At 37.7% G+C, this 21,764-nt stretch overlaps 1 non-coding gene across 1 annotated transcript; it reads right to left on the bottom strand.

Moving 5' to 3' along the window:
- Positions 1 to 21,296: 21,296 nt before the first annotated feature.
- Positions 21,297 to 21,510, bottom strand: LOC130038470 (small nucleolar RNA U3). The gene has a single exon (XR_008794699.1). It is a non-coding gene; the product is annotated as a small nucleolar RNA U3 (small nucleolar RNA).
- Between the last annotated feature and the right edge of the window lie 254 nt (positions 21,511 to 21,764).

The raw sequence follows: 21,764 nt of genomic DNA, 5'->3' as shown, positions 1-21,764 counted from the left end.
GGATAAAGAACGCTACCAACTTCTCTTTCTACAGTATAGCGTCTGACATTTCAGAACTCTGAGCTGATGCTAATAATATCAGTTGTATATAATTACTAGTCAAATACTAGAAAGCTATGGCCAGATGAAAAATTACATCAATTGAGTAGCTGAGTATCATATTACAATCAAGCATGTTTCATAGAAACTACATTAACAGGATATCAACATATTATACAATGAACATTTGTGGTTTTCCAAATATCTGGAGGTAGGAAAAACAAATAGTTTGCAATTTTTTATTGAGTATAAATCCCTAGAACATTTCAACATTTATACTCAATAAAAATTGCAAACTATAGGTAGAAGAATACTGAAATTATATCATTATATCATTTTTTAAAATGCTTGTGTTTTTAGAGAACAAACTGTACAGTACAATAACCAAAGTAGGACGACTACTTTAAGTCCATTACAGAAATTTTGATTAGAGATAATGGCGTCTAGGACTAAGGTAGCATCAGCGGGGATGGAAAAGGTATCAAAATTCACAGTATATATTTGATGTTAAGTTTGTAAGAATTGCTAAGAAGACCCTTTACAAATAAGACTTTTTAAGATTATGACTATTACTATCTGTAAATAGATTTTACAACTACATCAGTTATGAAGTATTCATGCTTTCCTTAACTTGTTCAGAAATTTTACTGGTAGCTTAATTCCACCCATTCTGTGAATATATATCAGCACACCATTCTTCTACTAACGCTTTCAGAGATAATTGAAATCAATGTCTTCTTCCACCCAGCGATGTTGAAACATGCCTTAGTCATATTGTTCCAACAATTCTTTCTCTGACATCATTACCTTTCCAACTCTATTGTATCAGCATTACCTGATACCAACATGCCACTATTTTACCATCTTAAGTAAAATATCCTTCAGAATAGCACAGCAGTAGGGCATTTGCCTTGCACGCGACCAACACGGCCAATCTGAGTTTGATTCCTCCAACCCCTCTCAGAGAGCCCAACAAGCTACCGAGAGTATCTCGCCCGCATGGCAAAGCCTGACAAGCTATCCATGATATATTCTATATGCCAAACACAGTAATGACAAGTCTCATAATGGAGACGATACTGGGCCCGCTCGAGCAAGTTGATTAACAATGGGAGGACAGTGCTACAGTGCTACAGTTTTAATTTTAGGAGCCAAACCCAATGGTGCTCAGGGTTACCCCTGGCCCTGTGCTCACACATCGCTCCTCGCCGATTCAGGGAACCACGTGGGGTGCTAGGGATCAAATCTGGGTCAGGTATGTGTAAGGCAAACACCCTACCTGCTATACTGTCTCTCGGGACCCTTCATTTCCTATTTTAACTCCATGTTCGCTTCTCTCTCATATTGTTTCTGAACCCAAATAAAGCATATGCTCTACTCCAATAATCTCTGACAACTCCGATAAAATCCCTTATTTCTGTTTTTTTTTTGCTTATGCAAAATTTTATTTTAATTTTTTTTCTCTTACTTCCTTTCCTTTTTTTAATTTTATTGAATCACCATGAGATAGTTACAAGTTTTCATGTTTGGGTTACAGTCACACAATGATCAAACACCCGTCCTTCCACCAGTGCATATTCCCCACCAATATCCCCGGTATACCCCCTTTTCCCACCCTCCCACTGCCTCCATGGCAGATACTATTCCCCATACTCTCTCTCTACTTTGGGGCATTATGGTTTGCAATATAGACACTGAGAGGAAAACACAGTAGAAATGACAACAGTACCTATATGTTCATTGCAGCACTGTTTACAATAGCCAAAATCTGGAAACAACCCAAGTGCCCTAGAACAGATGACTGCTTAAAGAAACTTTGGAACATCTACACAATGGAATACTATGCAGCTGTTAGGAGAGATGAAGTCATAAACTTTGCTTATAAATGGATAGACATGGAAGTATCATGCTAAGTGAAATAAGTCAGAAAGAGAGAGACAGACATAGAAGGACTGCACTCATTTGTGGAGTATAACATAACAGCATAACATGAGGCTGACACCTAAGGATAGTAGATACACAGGACAGGAAGATTTCTTCATAGCTGGAAGCCTGCCTCATGAGCAAAGGGGAGAAGGCAGCTGGAATAGAGAAGGGATCACTCAGAAAATGTTGGCTTGAGGAACAGGTCGGGATGGGAGATGTGTGCTTAAAGTAGATAAAGGACCAAACATGATAAACCCCTTGTTTTTAAAACTGCACTTGTTAAAGTCACAAATAAATGAACTGAATTAAATTAAAATCCACTATTTATTTCCAATGACTTGTCTTCTAAACACATTGTAGTACTTGAATTCATTTATTATTTCTTCTTTCTTCGTAGGTACATTTTTTTCATGTTATCAGTACACCACATAGACACAGATTTCTTCTCATCTTTCTGGAAACTCTTGCTCACTTCATTTTTAAGACCTTTATCTCCCAGGTTTCTAGATATGTTCAAGTGCATTTAGAGAGTCTATGTAAATTGATAGACTGGGGAGTTGTCTTCCTCTTAATTCACTAGCCATCCATATAAGGATGACTCCAAAAATCTTCAAAATCCTAGCTCCCACCTTTAAAATTTATGCTGATATATAAAAGTGCAACTAACATTATTAGTAGAATGTCTAATAAGAATAGTAACAACAATCATAAAAACTACTGCATGAATGGAATTTATTATTTTCCAGAACATATTATAGGCACATTAAAAAAATAAAATCACACAATAACAACCAAACCACAGGATAATCTCACAATAGAGTAATGGTTCACTACACCATACAGTAACCCTTGAACTCAGCAACTGGTCATAATCCAAAGACATAAGTAAATCTCAAAAGAGATCAACAAACTGCAGAGATACTTCTGGATCCCATGCGAGGCCGAGTCTCATCCGGGGTACCCTGTAGAAGTATGGGTAAGCCTTCCACCTGCCCAAACAGAGAGCTGGCAGCCAAAACCCTCCACACTTCAATTCCCTTCATGCTCATGGCCAAACTCCACAGGATTTGAATGACCCTCATCCATAAATGAATCTTTTGAAAAATTTAGGTATGCGGGTTTTGTGATCAAAATCTCCAGGCTCTCACGGAGTCCAGATGGGATACCTCCCCCCATCTCTCTGTTCTTCCAGGAGGCCTATGAACTGCCTCTGGCACCAAATAAGCTCATTGACCAGCCATGTTCCAGAGATTCATAAATATATCTTCAAAGAGATCAACAAGCTGCATAGATGCTTCCATACCCCAAAGTCACCATATAGTTAAAAATTTAACTCCAACTGTAACCCCCCATTCAAACGTTAGAATTTCTGAATTGCATAGCCACAAATGCAACATCTCATACTCCACACCACTCATATACCAGGAGTAGCACACCACATTGGATGGGATGTAAAGTAGAAAGTAACCAATCTTGATTAAAAAATATTAAAACACAAGGCCTAACCTGTAACAACATGTTAGTAATCTCTTATAGAAAGGCTTAATGGTTCCAGAGTGGGACACAGCAATCTTCACATACTTTCTTATAAGAAAATCTTTTTTGATCATTCTTAGCAAATTATTCATAGCAAACAATACAAAATAAATTATTTAGGGCCTGCTAGTGGGACAAGTTTGGGTGGTAGTTGAGAAAATTAGAAACAATGGTGGTTAGAGATGCAATGATTGTGGACTGGTATTGGGATATTGAATGCAATAAATCATTATGAACAACTTCATAAAAATAAAAAAAATAAGATATGGAAAAGGGAAAAAAACCTTGAATTTTGTATTTAATCACTACTATTCTGAGAATACAAGGATGCAGAGAGATTAACTATCCTACTGAAGGTCACACAAGTACTGAATAGCAGAGCAAGAATTTGAATTCAAATAGTTTGGCTCCAGCATCTGACTAAATATTTTATCCAACATGTTTAGCCCTGCATGACTAAATATTCCATTCCTGAGACCTACTAATTGGCACCTCAGATTTACCATATCCAAAATTAATTTCCCATTCCACACCACTATTACCACCAAACTTCTTCCAAAATGCTCCTCAGATCAGGAAACGCATATATTACAGTGATCCTTAATTCCCAAAATACTCATATAAACCACATATGGTCCATCATCAAGTCCTATTGATGTTTCAAAATAAATGCAACATCTGAATCCTTCTCCACAATCACCACAATTTCTACTCTAGTTCAAAACACCATTCACCATTATCATTCTCTGGAACAGTGTGTCATCACTTGTTCTCTTCATTTCAAATTTACATACATTGCTTCAAAATCTCAAGTGGAGCAACAGTAAAGCATGCAATACAGCATGTATTACAGCAGATAGGACACTATCCTTGCATGCGCCACACCCATGTTCAATTCTGGTTCAATCTCCCAGTACCCAATAGAGTCCCCTCAAGCCTTGCTAGGAGTGATTCCTGAACATGGTGCCAGGAGAAAGCCCTGAGCACCCCTGGGTGTGGTTCCAAAAAAACAACCAAACAATGTCATGAGTACTTTTCTTGGGACTACATTGAATCTGTGTAATGCTTTGAGCAAGATTTCCATTTTGGCAACCAATCCAAACTAAAAATGGGGGAAGAGATGAACAGAAACTTTCTCCTCAAAGAAGAGAGACAGACTGCTTAAAGGTATAGGAAAAATGCTATGCATAATTCATTATCATGGAAATACAAATCAAAACTACAATGAGCTACCACCTCACACCAGTGAGATTGGGATTCATCACAAAGATTATAAACAACCAGTGTTAGTGGGAATCACTGGGGAAAGGAAACCTCATTCACTACTGGTGGGAATGTTGACTGCTTCAGCCCTTTTGCGAAGTGACGTGGACACTTCTCAAAAAACTAGGAACTGATCTCTCATATGATCCAGCAACTCCATTTCTTGGCATTTAACCCAGGGGTCCAAAAACTACTCAGAAAAGACATCTGCACTACTATTTCATTGCAGCACTATTCACAGTATCCAAACCCTGAAAGCAACCCATGTCCAAGAGCAGATGTGACTGAATGAAAAAACTTGAAAAAATGGTGCTATATAACCACAATACACATACATATTTGGCTATAAGGAAAGATAAATTCATGCCATTTGGGGCTACATGGATGGATCTGGAGAGTATCATGCAGAATGAAGTTGGGAGACGAACAGATACAGAATGATCTCCCTCATGTCTGGGAAATCAAGAAACAACAAATAGCCAAAGGCAGCAAAAAATGAAAATTCTTCTTTAGTAAGAAGCACATCACTATAGGGGGGATGGGAGAGAGGTAAGGAAGGGTTGGGGGGGCACTGGAACTGTGGTGGAGGGAAGCAGACACTGGTGAAGAGTATGATATTAGAATATTTTTTACATGAAACACTTTCATTATCAGTATTGCAAATCATGGCCTAAAATACAATTTTAAAATAAAATTAAATATGTATAAAACAGAAAAAATATTAGATCAAACCACCCCAAAATTAGAAGTTATCAGACAATGTACTCTAAGTCAGATAAAGGTAAAGGTAAAGGCCCTCCCGTTGATTGTCGATTTGCTGGAGCGGGCCCAGTAACGTCTCCATTGGAGACTTTGTTGTTACTGTGTCTGGCATATCGAATACTCTCGGTAGCTTGCCGGGCTCTCCGAGTAGCTTGCCGGGCTCTCCGACTAAGTCAGATATTCCATATATTTTGAAGTTTTTAAACCTACGAACTATAACGAATTTAATTTAAAAAATCCTCATTAAATGTTAATTATTAACAATTAACAGTGATTGAAAAAGAAGTAAAAATTAGCCATATTTGAATTCTAAGAAGTGATTTTCAGCAGAAAACTTTCCTGGCACTTGAACTGTGTGTGTAGGAGAATTTTAATTGAAATCCCTCAAGACACAGCTTCTGTGTTAAAAGTGTGAATAGTCTTTGCAGAGGTCTTCATCATTCACTTCTTAATAGTGGTCACGTTAATGACGGAGTTCAAATATTGCATCTGCTACCAACATACATGAAAATGCAACCACTCTTTTAAAAATAAATACACATCAAAAAGTTATTTCATTTAGGCGGGAGCTGGCATGAAAAAGAAAAGCTGTAGCACTTTTAAGAACAGTGCCTCGGAGCACTTTACAGAAATCTCTTTATTAAGCTACTCCATTGCCCTATTATTGGAGCTGGCGCTTTGGTCTTACCTTGAGGAGGCATTGCTTACCCAGAAACCGTTTAGTGATTATCAGACAGTAACTGCTGTAAAACAGTAAGGGAGGTATTTTTTCTCAGCTCCAGGGTTATTAGTCTCAAACAGCTCAAGTACAAAAGTAACTGCTGACCTAGGTAGTAAAGTATGGAGGGAAATGAAGCCCATGGTCTGTGGGAGATTCTGACTCCTTCATCACCTACCATTTAGCAAAAGGAAGTTTGATTAAGTCCAGACTTGTTTACTCAACTGAGGTCTAATGGCAGGGTGTGGAATGGTAAGCTCTCTCAGAATCCCACACATAATTCCTATGCTGTATTTTTACTTTCATTCACTTACACATTTTACATATTTAAGACTTTTCCTTTGGTCCTTGGGTATTTAGGAATATGTTATTTAATTTCTAACCGTTCAGCATTATTCTTGTTTTCTTTATGTTCATGGCATTAGAGCCGGAGAACATAACCTGTCCAATTTTAACTATTTTTCCTTATGAAGGTTTGTATTTTATCCCAGGATAAGGTCGTTCTTGGAGAATATTCCAGGCCAGTTGAAAGAGAGATATGCATTCTGCTATTAAAAGTAGATTGTTCTTTATGTGTCTATTAGGACCTATTAGCTAATAATGCTATTCATGTTATTCAGGACTGGAGCGATAGCACAGCAGGTAGGGCGTTTGCCTTGCACGCGGCCAACCTGGCTGACTCAGGTTCGATTCCTCCACCCCTCTTGGAGAGCCCGGCAAGCTACCGAGAGTATCCCGCCCGCACGGCAGAGCCTGGCAAGCTCCCCGTGACGTACTCGATATGCCAAACACAGTAACAACAAAGTCTCCAATGGAGATGTTACTGGGCCTGCTCGAGCAAATTGATGAACAACGGGAATGATAGTGACAGTGGTGTTATTCAGATCTGTTATATACTGGCTGGTTTTCTATACAGTGCTTTTTATCAGTCGCTGAGAAGGGGGTGTTAAAGTTCCAAACTCGAATCCTGAGGGCTGGAGAGGTAGTGTAGTGCTAATGGGCTGAAGCATGTTTTGCACGTTTCATGATCATATCTTCCTCCACAACCATCTGGAGCAACCCCAAAAATTGAGCTGGGATAATCCGCGATCACTGCTGGATGTGGTTCAATAATAATAATAATAATAATAATCACTTAATCACTTAATCACTTAATCCCCGTTATTCATCGATTTATTCGAGCGGGTGCCAGTAACGTCTCCATTCATCCCGGTTGCGTGCTAGCGTAGCCCAATGGTATCTGTTCGTTTTAGGAACATGTAGAGCCTCAAACCGATCATTTAGGGTCTTGACGAAGAAGTCTGACCATCTTATAGGTGGGCGTCCACGTGATCTTTTGATGTCTCGTGGAATCCAATCAGTAATGGCTCTAGTCCAGCGGTTGTCTGTAAACCTCATTACGTGTCCAGCCCAATAATAATAATAATAATAATAATAATAAATATCAAGAATTTCTACATATGTCCTTTCCAATCAGTCAATATCTGTCTTTTGGGGGTTTTGTGTTTTTTTTTTCTTTTTGGATCACACCCACCCAGCGATGCACAGGGGTTACTCCTGGCTCTGCACTCAGGAATTACTCTTGGCAGTGCTTGGGGGACCATATGGGATGCTGGAAATTGAACGCGGGTTGGCCACGTGCAAGACAAATGCCCTACCCGCTGTGCTATTGCTCCACCCCCTGCCTTTTGTATTTGAAGCTCTCTTGTTTGGTGTGTCTACCTGTAGGAAATTGTGTCTCCTCGTGGATTTCATAACACTGTAGCACTGTCATCCCATTGTTCATCGTTTTGCTCGAGCGGCACCAATAATGTCACCATTCTGAGACTTGTTACTGTTTTTGGCATATAGGATACACCACGGGGACATTGCCAGGCTCTGCCATAAGGGCGGGATACTCTCCATTGCCTGCCGGGCTCTCCGAGAGGGGTGGAGGAAACCCGGGTCAGTCGCGTGCAATGCAAACACCCTACCCAATGTGCTATCACTCCAGCCAGTTTTGTGTATTTCATCACAATCACAAATCATCCTGTTATTCGTCGATTGCCTCGAGCAGGCCCCAGTAACGTCTCCTTCATCCTAGCCCTGAGATTATATTCAAGGCTCTTTAGGAGAATGAGACCCATCATTGTTACTGGTATTTGGCATATTTGGTACGCCACGGGGAGTTTGCCAGACTCTGCCCTGTGGGCAGGCTACATTCGATAGCCTGCAAGTTTGTCCAAAGTAGGAATGAGATAATAAGATATCATAATAAGATGTCTTATTAACCACATTCGCGGCCGCGCGGTTCCGGGAGCTGGTTTTTATAGTCTCTGAGTCTTGGTCGCTGATGGGATTACATGATGCCAGGGGGCCAGTTGGTGGGTGTGACCCCCGCCTACTGGAATTTGGAGGATCTGGGTGGAGGATGCTCGGCCCAAATCCGAGTAGGCTTGGGGATCTCGGCCCCGGAACCCGCGTGACTTTGTCCCTCTGCCAGTACCTTCATGTGTGCGGAGAGTGGTCTCAGCATGGTGGTGGCTGGTCCTGGAGGTCTTTGGCTGCCGGAGCCCTGGTCGGGGCGGGGAGGAGAGCTCAACCTGCTCCCCTCCAAGGGGCCCCGGCGGCGAGGACAGTCAGGCACGGGGGGCAAGAGACTGCACTCTTCTCTTCCGGGAGCTGGTTTTTATAGTCTCTGAGTCTTGGCCGTTGATGGGATTACACGGCGCCAGGGGGCCAGTTGGTGGGTGTGACCCCCGCCTACTGGAATTTGGAGGATCTGGGTGGAGGATGCTCGGCCCAAATCCGAGTAGGCTTGGGGATCTCGGCCCCGGAACCCGCGTGACTTTGTCCCTCTGCCAGTACCTTCATGTGTGCGGAGAGTGGTCTCAGCATGGTGGTGGCTGGTCCTGGAGGTCTTTGGCTGCCGGAGCCCTGGTCGGGGCGGGGAGGAGAGCTCAACCCGCTCCCCTCCAAGGGGCCCTGGTGGCGAGGACAGTCAGGCGCGGGGGCAGAAGACTGCACTCTTCTCTTTCGGGTATTTCATAATCACACAATATTCCCCTTTGTCTCCAGTAATCCTATATGCTCACACTTACTCTATCTTATTAATATATAATTCATGCTTTGATTAATGATCATAATATACATATTTTGTTCCTTTATTAAACTTATGCTTGCTGTGAATTTTGAATTGATTTTATTGTGAACTGCAGAGGGCTGGATCATATTAATCAACTCCATAGTCTTTGCCGCTTAATTGGTGTATTTTCGTTAAGCTTCTATCTGTAATTTTACACAACTTTTCCATTTGTTACCTATCTGGCTTTGTTTTTTTTCTCCTTATTTGTAGGCTATTTGACAATTTCCTAGTATTCCAATATTATTTATTTATGTCGTCTTGTGTTTTGTGATTTTGTATAGTTTTCTCAGTCTGGGTGAAACAATGTTCATATGTGACATTAGATTACTTTGTGCTTGAAAGTTGCTTTTAGATGGCACATGGAAAAATGTACCTTATGGCCAGAGCACAGTGCCGCATGTAGGTGTCTGCCTTGCACCCAGCTGACCTGGGTTCAATTTCTGGCATCCCACATGGTCCCCCAATCACTGCCAGTAGTAACCCCTGAGCATCGTTGGGTGTGAACAACAACAACAAAAAAGTTGTGCCTCCTTTGTGCTCCATAATTTCAAAGAGAAATTCACTGGTATTCCTCGGCAATATGTTATTTATTTTTAGTTGTTTCCAAGATAAGATACTTGGGGATATGTAGTTTTGATGTTCAGAAGTTTAATGATGGTATACCTTAGCATAAATTTGTGTTTTTAAAACGTTTATAGATTTCTCTTCTTTAGGAATTCATAACATATATCTTACCCCTTTGGCAATTTTTCACACTACTTATTTTGATACTTTCTCTATTCCAAAATTCTTTCTATTTCACTTCTGACACAAAATATCTGAGTGGTTGATTTTTTTGTTTGTTACTTCCAAAGGCTCTGTTATTGTTATTCTCATTTGTCTAAGACTCTTTTAAGTCTATTTTCTCTATTATTCAAATAGTTTAAAGTATATTTATTGTTCTCATGCTCACTGGTTTTATCCTTTCTTTTGAATTCTACAGTTCAGGCACTCCAGTTTATTTTGTTATTATATTTGTCTCATTTGCCAAGGTGTCGAAAATCAGATGGGCTGGTCACGTAATGAGATTTAAAGACGACCGCTGGACTAGAGCTGTTACTGATTGGATTCCACGGGATGTCAAGAGACCGCGTGGCCGCCCACCTACCAGATGGTCAGACTTCTTTGTCAAGATCATGAACGATCGGTTTGAGGCCCTCCATGTTCCCGGAGCGAAGAGATGCCATTGGGCTACACTAGCACGCGACAGGGACAAATGGAGACGTTACTGGCGCCCGCTCGAGCAAATCGACGACTAACGGGAAGTTAAGTTAAGTGATTAAGTGATATTTGCGTAATTAAAAGATTGGACCTACATATACTATTGAATTTACTAATAGCTATGAGCATTTTAAATAATTAAAAAATTATTGCAATGTCAAAAGTAATTGGTAAATCTGAAATTGCTGATGTAAAGGCAGCAGAGAAACTGCTTACATTCTCAATAAACTGGTTGTGAAGGAAAATTATCTGCCAGAAAAAAATATTCAGTATGAATGAAATCTACTGATACAGGAAATATTCGCTTGAAAATTTCCAAGGAGGCCAAGGCAATGTCGGGTTTCAAGTCTTTTAAGGAGAGCATAACCATTTTGTTGGGGATAATGTCACAGGCTATGGTAATAAGAAGCAATAAGAAGGCACGGATGAACCAATTTCTCTTCCAATATGCTTTTCTGAATTTCTATTCCAGCTCCATGGAGAAGTACTTTTTGGAGTAAAATGGACCTTTCAAACTTGTGCTAAGTGTTGGTAATATCCCTGGATCTGTCCCTATTTTATTGGTGATCTTCCTCACAATATCAAATTGGTATCTCACCCTCTGAACACCACCTCTTTGAGGAAAAAAAAACTATAGATCAAAAAATTATGGTAGTTTTTAAGTCCTACTAAATGTGTAGGACCTTTATGTAAACTATTCCTTCAAATGACAAAGTCATCGTGAGGACTCTGAAGCAATTCTGGGAGAAAAGCAATATTTATAACTATTCTACATCAAGAAAATACTTTGAGCATGTAGTGATTTTCCTAAAGGGTATTGAGTGACATCTGAAAGACACTCAAGAGGTTTAGAAGTTATTAAGAGGATTTAACATGAATGAGGAGGTTATGCAGATCTATGAGTCTGTGATTGAGAGGGCAAGCAACTTAAAGTTCCATATGGGTAAGGATGGTATGGGGGGGAAACGTTGAGAAGTGACTCCTGAGGAACTCACCAGTGAAGCATTGAAGAGACTGGGGAAGATTCCTCTAGAATCAAAACAAAGGCAAGAGAAAAGGAAACTGCTGAAGAAAGTTATACACAATGAAAATTTACACTGAAAGGTCTAGCTGAAACATTCAAACCTTAATATATCTCCTTTAAAAGCATGAAAACAGAAAAATTTCTCAGAAACCAGTTCCCAGTTGAGAATTTCAGGGATATCTTGAAGGGAAGCGGGCCAGCTCCCACCCAAACAAAGCCCTGACAGCTGCTTTCATACCCCAAGGTTGCCACCATGCTTCAGGCCAGACCGCCCAGTTAATTACTCTGAATTTTCTGGAACATGTGACATCTCCCAACTCACATCCCAGTAGGAGCACATCAGATTGGCTGGGATGTAACATAGCAGCCAACCAGTCTCGACTAACAAAAACATTTACACAGGAGGCTTCGTTAGCAACAACAACTTAGTAAACATGCAGACAAGGACTTAATGTTCCCACAGTGAGATACAATAATTTTCAAAAAGTTTCTTCTACAAAAATAATTTTTTGTCATTCCATTAACAATTTCTCAATAATTAGCAATATAAAATAAATTATTGTGGGCCTGCTATGGGGGCAGGCTTTAGGGGTGGTTAAAAACATGAAGACAATGGCAGAGAGCAGGTGACAGTGATGGTGGGACTGGGATATTTGTGATATACATGCTAATTAACTAACTATATATATATGAAAATGCCTAATGACTGAGGTCTGAAGTAGATGCAGCATTTGTAAGTAGTGTATGGCCTGAAAGGAAACAGGGCCATTAAATATTCCCAGTTTTAATGGTGTGACTTTGATCAATCTGCACAATTTTGAAGTTTTAAGCTAAAGTATATAGCATCAACTGAGACAAAGTTATCTATATTTTTCAGACTTAGAATCACACTGAGTGAATAATTACCCTTTAGGTTTTCCACAAAGATAATTTTACCCCACATGTAATCGTTCCCTTAACTTAGATTGATATAACTGGGCCTCAGAGTCACATAAAATGTGGTTTAAAATTCCAGTTTCAACAATTTCTATTTGTATGGTAGGATCAAGTCACTTAACTTCTCAGATCCCAGATTCTTTGTGCATTTGTAAATTATCCCAAGGGATATAAGGAATCATAAGAAAAACTTTACAGGGGATTCTAGCTTATTATCCAGTATATACAACTTGATAAATGTTCCCACAATAGGGGGCCAGAGAGATAGCACAGCGGGTAGGGTGTTTGCCTTGCACACGGCTGACACAGGTTCGATCCCAGCATCCCATATGGTCCCCCAAGTACCGCCAGGAGTAATTCCTGAGTGCAGAGCCAGGAGTGACCCCTGGGCGTTGCTGGGTGTGACCCAAAAGGCAAAAAAAATGTTCCCACAATAATTTTCCATGGAAAAATCTCAAGTAAGAATAGTTCTATTCAATTCAGAAGCTTTATGTAAGTGGAGGTAAATCATTAATTGAGAGCCCGGCAAGCTACCGAGAGTATTCGATATGCCAGACACAGTAACAACAAAGTCTCCAATGGAGACGTTACTGGGCCTGCTCGAGCAAATCAATGATCAACGGGAGGGCCTTTACTTATAATACAAAGTGGTAAAAGTAAATAAATATACCAAATACTAGAAGATCATAAACGGCATACTGATTTACTGGAAACCAAAGATAAATGAATGGGATTAAATTAAACTAAGAAGCTTCTGCAGCTCAAAAGAAACAGTAACTAAGATACAGAGACAGCCCATGAAATGAGAAAAATTATTTACCTAATACCCATAGATAAGGGGTTAATAGGCAAGATATATAATGCACTGGTGGAAATTTACAAGAAGAACACATCCAACCCTATCAAAAAATGGGGAGAAGATATGAACAAAAACTCCCTCAAAGAAGAAATACAAATGACCAAAATGGCACATGAAAAAATGTTCTACATTGCTAATCATCAGGGAGTTGCAAATCAAAATAACAATTAGATTCTTAAACCAGAAAGATTGGAAAACATCAAAAAGAACAAGGACAACCTGTACTGACACAATTGCAGGGACAAAGGGTCTCTCATTCACTGTTGGGAATGCCGATTGGTCCAGCCTTTTTGGAAAACAATAGATAAAGGTAAAGGTAAAGGCCCTCCTGTTGATCGTCGATTTGCTCGAGCGGGCCCAGTAACGTCTCCGTTGGAGACTTTGTTGTTACTGTGTTTGGCATATCGAATACTCTCGGTAGCTTGCCGGGCTCTCTGAGAGGGGCGGGGGAATCGAACTCGGGTCCGCCATGTTGGCCGCTTGTAAGGCGAACGTCCAAATTGAGCTTCCATATAACCCAGCAATACGACTTTGGGGAATATACCATGGAGGGCCAAAAATACACAGCAGAAATGCCATCTGCACTTCTATGTTCATTGCAGCATTATTTACAATAGCTGGAATCAGAAAACACCTGAGTTCCCAAAAACAGACTACTGAATAAAGAAACTATGGTACATCTACACAATGGAATACTATGCAGCTATGTTAGAAAAAAATGAAATCACAAACTTTCTTGTAAATGGATTAACAAGGAGACTATCACTCTGAGTAAAATTTGTCAGAAGGAGAAGGACATAAATAGAGTGATTGCACTCATTTGTGGGATATGAAAAAATGAGATTATTATCCATGAACTATAGAAATGAAGGTCAAGAACTACTTTGTAACTGTTTATCTCATGGTGATTTAATAAAAATATTCAAATGGCTGATGGTTGAAATTGTATCACAAATAGAAGGAATGGGGAGAGAGTGGTTAGAACAAATAGCACTGTAGCACTGCCCTCCCGTTCTTCATTGATTTGAGTAGACACCAGTACGTCTCCATTGTGAGACTTGTTTTTACTGTGTTTGGCATATTGAATACGCCACAGGGAGCTTGTCAGGCTCTGCCATGTGGGCAGGATACTCTCGGTAGCTTGCTGGGCTCTCTGAGAGGGACAGAGGAATCAAACCCGGGTTGGCTGCATGCAAGGCACATGCCCTACCCGCTATGCTATCACTCCAGCCTAGAACAAATAAGGGACCACTAATGACAATGGAAGTTGGAAATGATCACTCTGGACAAGAATTGAATGTTAAAAGTAGGTAAGCACATTTACATGATAACCGTATTGTACCTGTACAGCAAACTATAATGACCAAAAAGAAAAACAGAGACAGAGACAGAAACAGAGTCAGAGACACAGAGAGAGAAAAAGAGACAGAGAGAGAAGAAAATATCTGATGTAGAGGCATACTGGGGAGAGTGGAAGGAAGGAAATTGCGGACATTGGTGGTGGGAAATATAGCTGGTGAAGGGATGGATGTTGGAACGTTGTATGACTGAAATCCAGTCATGAACTACTTTATAACTGTTTATCTCATGGTGGTTTAATAAAAATATTCAAGAAAGGAAGAAAAAATGCTCTGCATCACTTATCATCAGGCTAACACAAATAAAATCCATAACAAGAAAACTTTGATTTTGTCCATAAAAGGACTCTATGAACGTTGAACCTCCAGAATTATAAAGCAGTTTAATTTTGTTGTGATAAACCACGAAGTTTGTGTCAATTTGTTATGGTAACAATAGAAAATGAATAGAATGATAATCTGTGAGTGGAGGGGGATAACAAGGGGTTAAAGATCAATTCTGAGTTTCTGGCTTGGGTAATAGGATCTTGCCATTAAGGAAGATGCAGTGGGGGAGGCAGGGGCAATAAGTTAGAAAAAAAACTAATGAAATAAATGAGATTGGCATGAAACAGAGGTTAAATAATTAAAAAAATACAGGGAAAGAACATATCAAAGGAATTAAGTAGACTATTCAAAGGAGAGAAAGAAATTCAATAATGTCATGAATGGAAAGTTGTCATTTCTAATAAAAAATAACAATAGTGATCCCAAGAGTCAAAAAATGAATCTGAACAGTTTGACCTCCTATTTTACTTCTATCCCCTATCCTAAAGTTGTAGAGTCTATCAATGATACAATAGATTTGGGACTAGCATATCTGATAAGTCAAATTTTCTAATAAACATTAATAACATTTACTTAAAACAAAAAACTGAGCAAAGTTTTATAAGTTGTTGCATTCCAAATAATTTCTACAAGTGTTCTTCACTTGGAAAATATATTAAATGTATGCATCTCAGATATTAAATGTTTGTCTTTCACAAATTATTTATGTACTATAATAATAAAAATTTTTCCTCCAATTTTATTCTTCCAATTGAAGGAACATTTGGTTGGTCATTCTGTACTCACAGCTTAGCCCTCACACAAAATCGGTGCATTAAAGTATAAAGTATTTTTATGTCCAATAAAGAAAAAAACTTCCAAGTTAATTAATTAAACTAAGCAATAACTTGACATATTACACACATGCACAGACATTAATTCTCTTGTTGCTTCTAGGTCACTGTAGTATACAGAATTGGGGGAAAATGCAGATATTTTAAAAATAATTCACCCTGTTAATGATTTGTTTAATAAAACCAGTTCTGTATTTCCAGTATTATAACTTTGGTGAAAGGTTCCAAATTAGCTTTTAGGCATGAATTAATGCATAAGGACTTAAATTTTAAATAAAGCATTTAAGGCACATTTCATGAATTCTAGAAAAAATGATTTTAAAGTGGGTATTCTATATGCATAGAAAACAGTCAAATGAAATAAAAAATAGTATTTACTAATATATTGAACACAATTGGAAGAAAAATATCCATGTTAAACTTTACAGAGAATACATTAAAATCAATGATAATGAAAAATAATAATACACAAATGGTACATAAATTTTAGCATGTCAGTCAACTTTACAGCAATATTAAGAAGCTAGACAATAGCTGGAGAAATTATTCACAGCACAGAGTAAAATAACATGAAACCAAATTAATTTGAACAACAAACACAGTTCTGTGCATCTCCATTCTTTGATATGCTTTCAGTAGTGCCCTCTCATCATATATGTGACGACCTTGACTAAATTTCAAATCAAGCTTATTCCATATATATGACCAATTTTGGCTAAGGAATAGTAGAAAACGTGATATAAATAGAGAATTTATCATTCTCTCATATATATTTATCTCTCTCTCCCCTCTCTCAACACAATTAACATGAGAAAATGTTTTCTCTACAGTGATATAAAATGATGTGGAGCAAATATCTGTCATCCTACCTGAGATTATCCTATAGCAGCCAATAATCAACCTACCATAAGATACAGTAAGACATAAACAGGCCCAAATGGAAAAGAAAATTGAGTGGATAAGTAAATCCAAGTAAATCCACTTTTGGATTGTAAGGGAGTGTGACTTGAAATTTAGTAGAAAGCTTCATGTGTGTGTGTGTGTGTGTGTGTGTGTGTGTGTGTGTGTGTGTGTGTGTAATAGTTCTTTTAGACCACTGAAATTCTGTAGTGATTTGTTAAACTACATCATTGTCTTACTAAGTAATTGAGGGATCAGAGAGATAGTGCTGGGGATTGAACGCAGGTTGGCCATGTGCAAGTAACACTCCCATCGTACTATAGTTCTGACACTTCTCAATATTTTTGGAAGAAAATCTCTCTGCCATTCCTCCCAGAACTCCTCCACTTTACCTCTGGTTATTACCATGGATTTTACCTAGTCTAAGTGTTACTATTGTCAGTTATTTATATTGCACATGTGCATGAATCCATCCAATAATTGTCTTTCAGTTGTTTGTTTCATTTAGCATAATTACCCCAAGATATATTGATTTTGTCCCAAAAGGAATATCACCAATTTTTATATGTGATAATATCATTTTACTGAATATATATACATTATATGTAATATATATCCCCATTTTTTATCCAGCCATTTACATTGATTCCATGTTTGGGCTGTTGTGTATAATGTTGCTATGCATATAGAGATACAAATATGCTTTTAAATTAGTCTCCATATCTTTCAGATAAATGTTCAGGAGTGCTATTTTTTGAATCATACGGTATCGTCATTCATTTTTAGGAATCATGACACTGTATTCCTTAAAGTTTTACCAACTTATCTTCTCACCAACTGTGTACCAGACTTCCTTTATCTCTACATCATTGTCAATACTTATTACCCAAATTTTCATGTAGGCGTGAGTTAGTAGCTCGTTATGGTTTGTATTTATCTAATTATAAGTTGGTATTGGCACTTTTGTTTATTTTGAGATCATATTCAACTGTGCTGGCTCAATGTTTCAACCCAGAAGTGCTCAGAGGTACATGCATGCATTGTTGTGAAGCAAATCCAGCCCATCAAAAGGCAAAGCATGTCAAATCTGGCCCATCTACAGGCAAAGCATGTAAAGCATGTGCTCAAATGCTTTGAGTTCACTTCCTAGACTGTTTTTGGCCTTTTTAAAAACATCTATAGGTCATCTGTATGTCTTCTTTAGAAAAGTGTCTAATCAGGTATTTTGCCCATATTTTATTGGGCTGCCTATTTTTTGTTTGTTTTTAACTTGTGTGCATTCTTCATGTTCTAGATCTCAACCACTTGTCAGACACAGGAAGTGTAAAAATCTGCTTTTTTGTGATATTTATTTTCTTCACTAAAAAGCGACAACTTTTTGATTTGGTGTAGTCCCGTTTGTTATTACTGCTTGTGTTTCCCTTGACAATCTATTTGTCTCTAAATATTTCTCTGATGTCAAGATTCTGAGTGTAGCTATCACTTATATTTTCCTCAAAGTACAGTGGTTTAGATCTAAAACCAACTTTTATTGCACTTCAAATTTATCTGTCTATGGAATTAAATCATAATGTAACTTCATTGTATTTTTCTTGGGGCTATGAAGATTTCCAAACACCATCTGTTTAAGAGAGTCCATTATATGGTCTTATCTATTTTTCTGTAGACAAGCTGTTCATATATACACGTAGACTTATATCTGGATTCTTTAGTCTATCCATTCAGTCTGTGTTCATGCCTCCCCCAGCCCCCCACACAACCCGATTATATACTCTTTTTATTAATATTGCTCTGTAATATGTTCAAAGGAACAAAGGAAACCATATATAAAAAGTAAATTATGGTGATGCTATTTTACGTAATAGATGATATAAAGATATCTAACTTACATAAAAGTAAAAAACAAAAACTAGAATTGAAATGTACATTAGTAGAGGGAACTGAGCTGGTAAAAGAAAGAATACATAAACCTTAAGAAGAATTTAGATTATCCAGTGAGCAACATGAATAAGAGTATTTAATTTATACAGAGCTTTAGACTGCTGCATTTCAACATATGCATGATGGTAATTGCAAAGGAGAATAGACAAGTAAAGACATAAAAAATATTTGAAAAAGTGCTATCCAAGATTTTTCTAAATTTTTTACAGAAATATGGATCTATATGTCAAATAAGCTTAATAAGTTCTCTGTAGGAGATATCCAAGTAGGCTCTTCAGCAGTATGCATTATAATCTAACACTCAAGAGACATAGAGAGAAAAGAATCTTGAAAAGAGCAAGAGAACAGAAATTCATCAAGTACCAAACATCTAAAATAAGATAAAAAGTACTAAAATAAGATAAAAAGATGATTTCTCATAGAATAGCAGTGTATGGTGGGGAAGCTAAAATGAAAAAAAAAAGAAAGAAAACAATTACCCTTACATAATACTGAAAAAAATAAAATTCTTAAGAATAACTTCAACAAAAACATTAAGACTGAATGCTATACAATACTGAAAGTTATTAAAGAACACCTAATTGAGTGAAAACAAATCCTATGTAAATGTATTTGAAAAGTTATAATTGTGAGAATATTTAAAAAATATCAACAATCATTGAAACTCCTAATAAAGTCTTAGCTGTCTTTTTAGTACAAATGAAAAAATTAGTCCATAAAATTTTGGAAATGCAAACGAACCAGAAAACAGAAGAGCAAATTTAAAAGGAACACTTTCCTATTTCAGAATTAATTATGAAGTTATAGTTGTCAATATGTGTTTTTGGCATAGAAGTATAGAAATGTGAATGGAAGATACTTTAGAGTTCAAAAATATACCCATGCATGTATGACAATTTTCAACAAGTGTGACAAATAAATTTAATGGGAAAAGATTAGTCTCCTCAAAATTGTTGCTAGAAAACATTCTATCTAATGCAAAATTACTGATCTAGATCAGTTTACAAAGAAACCCATTCATGCACATTTACCCTTGCAAACAAGCACACAAACTTTGAATATTAATGAAAATCCCTGCTATCTTCAAAGGACCTGGCCCTTTTTCATTTAGAGAGCCTGAAAATAGATGGCTCAAAAAAACCTTTCTTCATTCAAAGACTTCCTAAAAAACAGAACAGAACAAAAACAACCAAAATAAAGAAAAATTCAGAGGAAAAAAAAGATACTAGCACATGAAAAGTTTCACTAAAGATGGTCACAGAGGAGATAAAAAAAAATTAACAACTTCTATACTCCATAGTGGCAACTGAAATTAATTTCAACAAACTCTTTCAAGGAAACAATTCTGCATAGAGGGACCATCAAATAATACAAAACTGAAGCAGAAATCCGGAAGTAGCCCTGAAGCATAGCAGCCCTGAAGTAGCCCAAAGGCATGAGGAATACATTCCTTTGAGATGCAAATCCCAGAGTAGGGCAGTACCTCACTTTCAGAAAAGAAGGCAAGGGTCTTGATCAGAATCTAAAAGGATCATGAGGGTTTCCTTGTGACAAGGTCCAGATTAATTTCTCTGTATGTAGACAACTCCAGACCTAGACATTAGAGAAATTGTATATAAACTCTCAGCAAAGCCATTCTCTGCTTTTAATTTTTTTTCAGTTTCTCCCTCCCTGTTCTATTTTGAACATGTAAATCTCTCTCTGTTTTTCTCTCCCCTCACATTTCCTCAAATGCATCTCCTTTAAATAGAACTATTTTGTTTCACTAAAAACAAACAAACAAACAAACAATAAAACAATAGTATCTATGCCTTAGATCAAAAGAGACTGTTAATGAGACCCAGGGCCTGCTTACAAAAAGGGTTTTTTAAGGAAGATTCTCTCCAGGTGGATCTGGGATCCTAGGGCACTTTATCATCATGGTAAAGACGAAACAGAAGTAAACCTATTCATTTTGACAAATTTAAGGAACGTCATCAAAAGTTGTCTAGACACAGAGTAGCACTGTAGCACTGTCCTCCCGTTGTTCATCGATTTGCTCGAGCGGGCACCAGTAACATCTCCATAGCAGGCAAAAGCTAAAGCAGCATTCTTGACAAGTAGTGGCCATAGATGTAAGTTCCATACAGCATTAGCATTACAGTGTTCCCAGGTATGTGGCCCTCTTAAATTTTATCCAAGGCTTCAAAGAAGGACATTCTTTTGCATTTGGGAATATATTACTGTTCTGAGTGATATTAAACTGTATTTTAAAAATTCTTTTTCTGTTGTTTTCTTGCAAGATGTTGGTAGTTAAGTTGTGCTACTACCAAAGTATAAGCTAAGCACGCTCCTCTTTAGCAATATTTTTAGAATTCTTTATATAAATTAGAAAGTTCTGAAAAAACTTAGGTCCAGATCTTCGATCTATTGAGAAAATTTCAATTTTCATTTCTATATTTCTATGGCAACTCAGACAATTTTTTGTGGTTGGTTGTTTGTTTTCATGACAACACTCAGACTATGTTCTCTCCCTCTCACTCTTCCAAAGAAAGAGAAGAACAATCCTCAATGCAAAAGGCAGTTGCAAAAGCAACACTCAGACCCAGCTTCATACTCAGGAAGAAGATGCTCTGACTCCTCCTCCCGGTTTCCAGTGCTCTACAAGATCAGAGAAACTTCTCTAGTAAAGAACTATAGAAACAATCCCTGAAAGAATAGTCTCAGACAACGTATTTCATCTGCATCATTTTTGTTAAATTATTTATTTTTAAATATACATCCATCTGATCAAAATTTTTGGTATAAGTGTCATATTTTATTAGCTTGGTAATAAACAATACATTTCCAGAAATACATACATCTCATTAAATTTTAATTTCTTAAATTTATTTATATTTTTAATTGAATCACTGTGATAGTTACAAAATTATTCACAATTGGGTTTAGTCTATGTTCCAGTACCCTTCATTTCACCAC

This window comes from Sorex fumeus, unplaced genomic scaffold, assembly GCF_029834395.1.
Source record: "Sorex fumeus unplaced genomic scaffold, SorFum_2.1 ptg000075l, whole genome shotgun sequence".
Lineage (NCBI taxonomy): Eukaryota > Metazoa > Chordata > Mammalia > Eulipotyphla > Soricidae > Sorex > Sorex fumeus.
The sequence above is the reverse complement of the archived record's forward strand: the minus strand, read 5'-3'. Positions and strand labels throughout refer to the sequence as shown.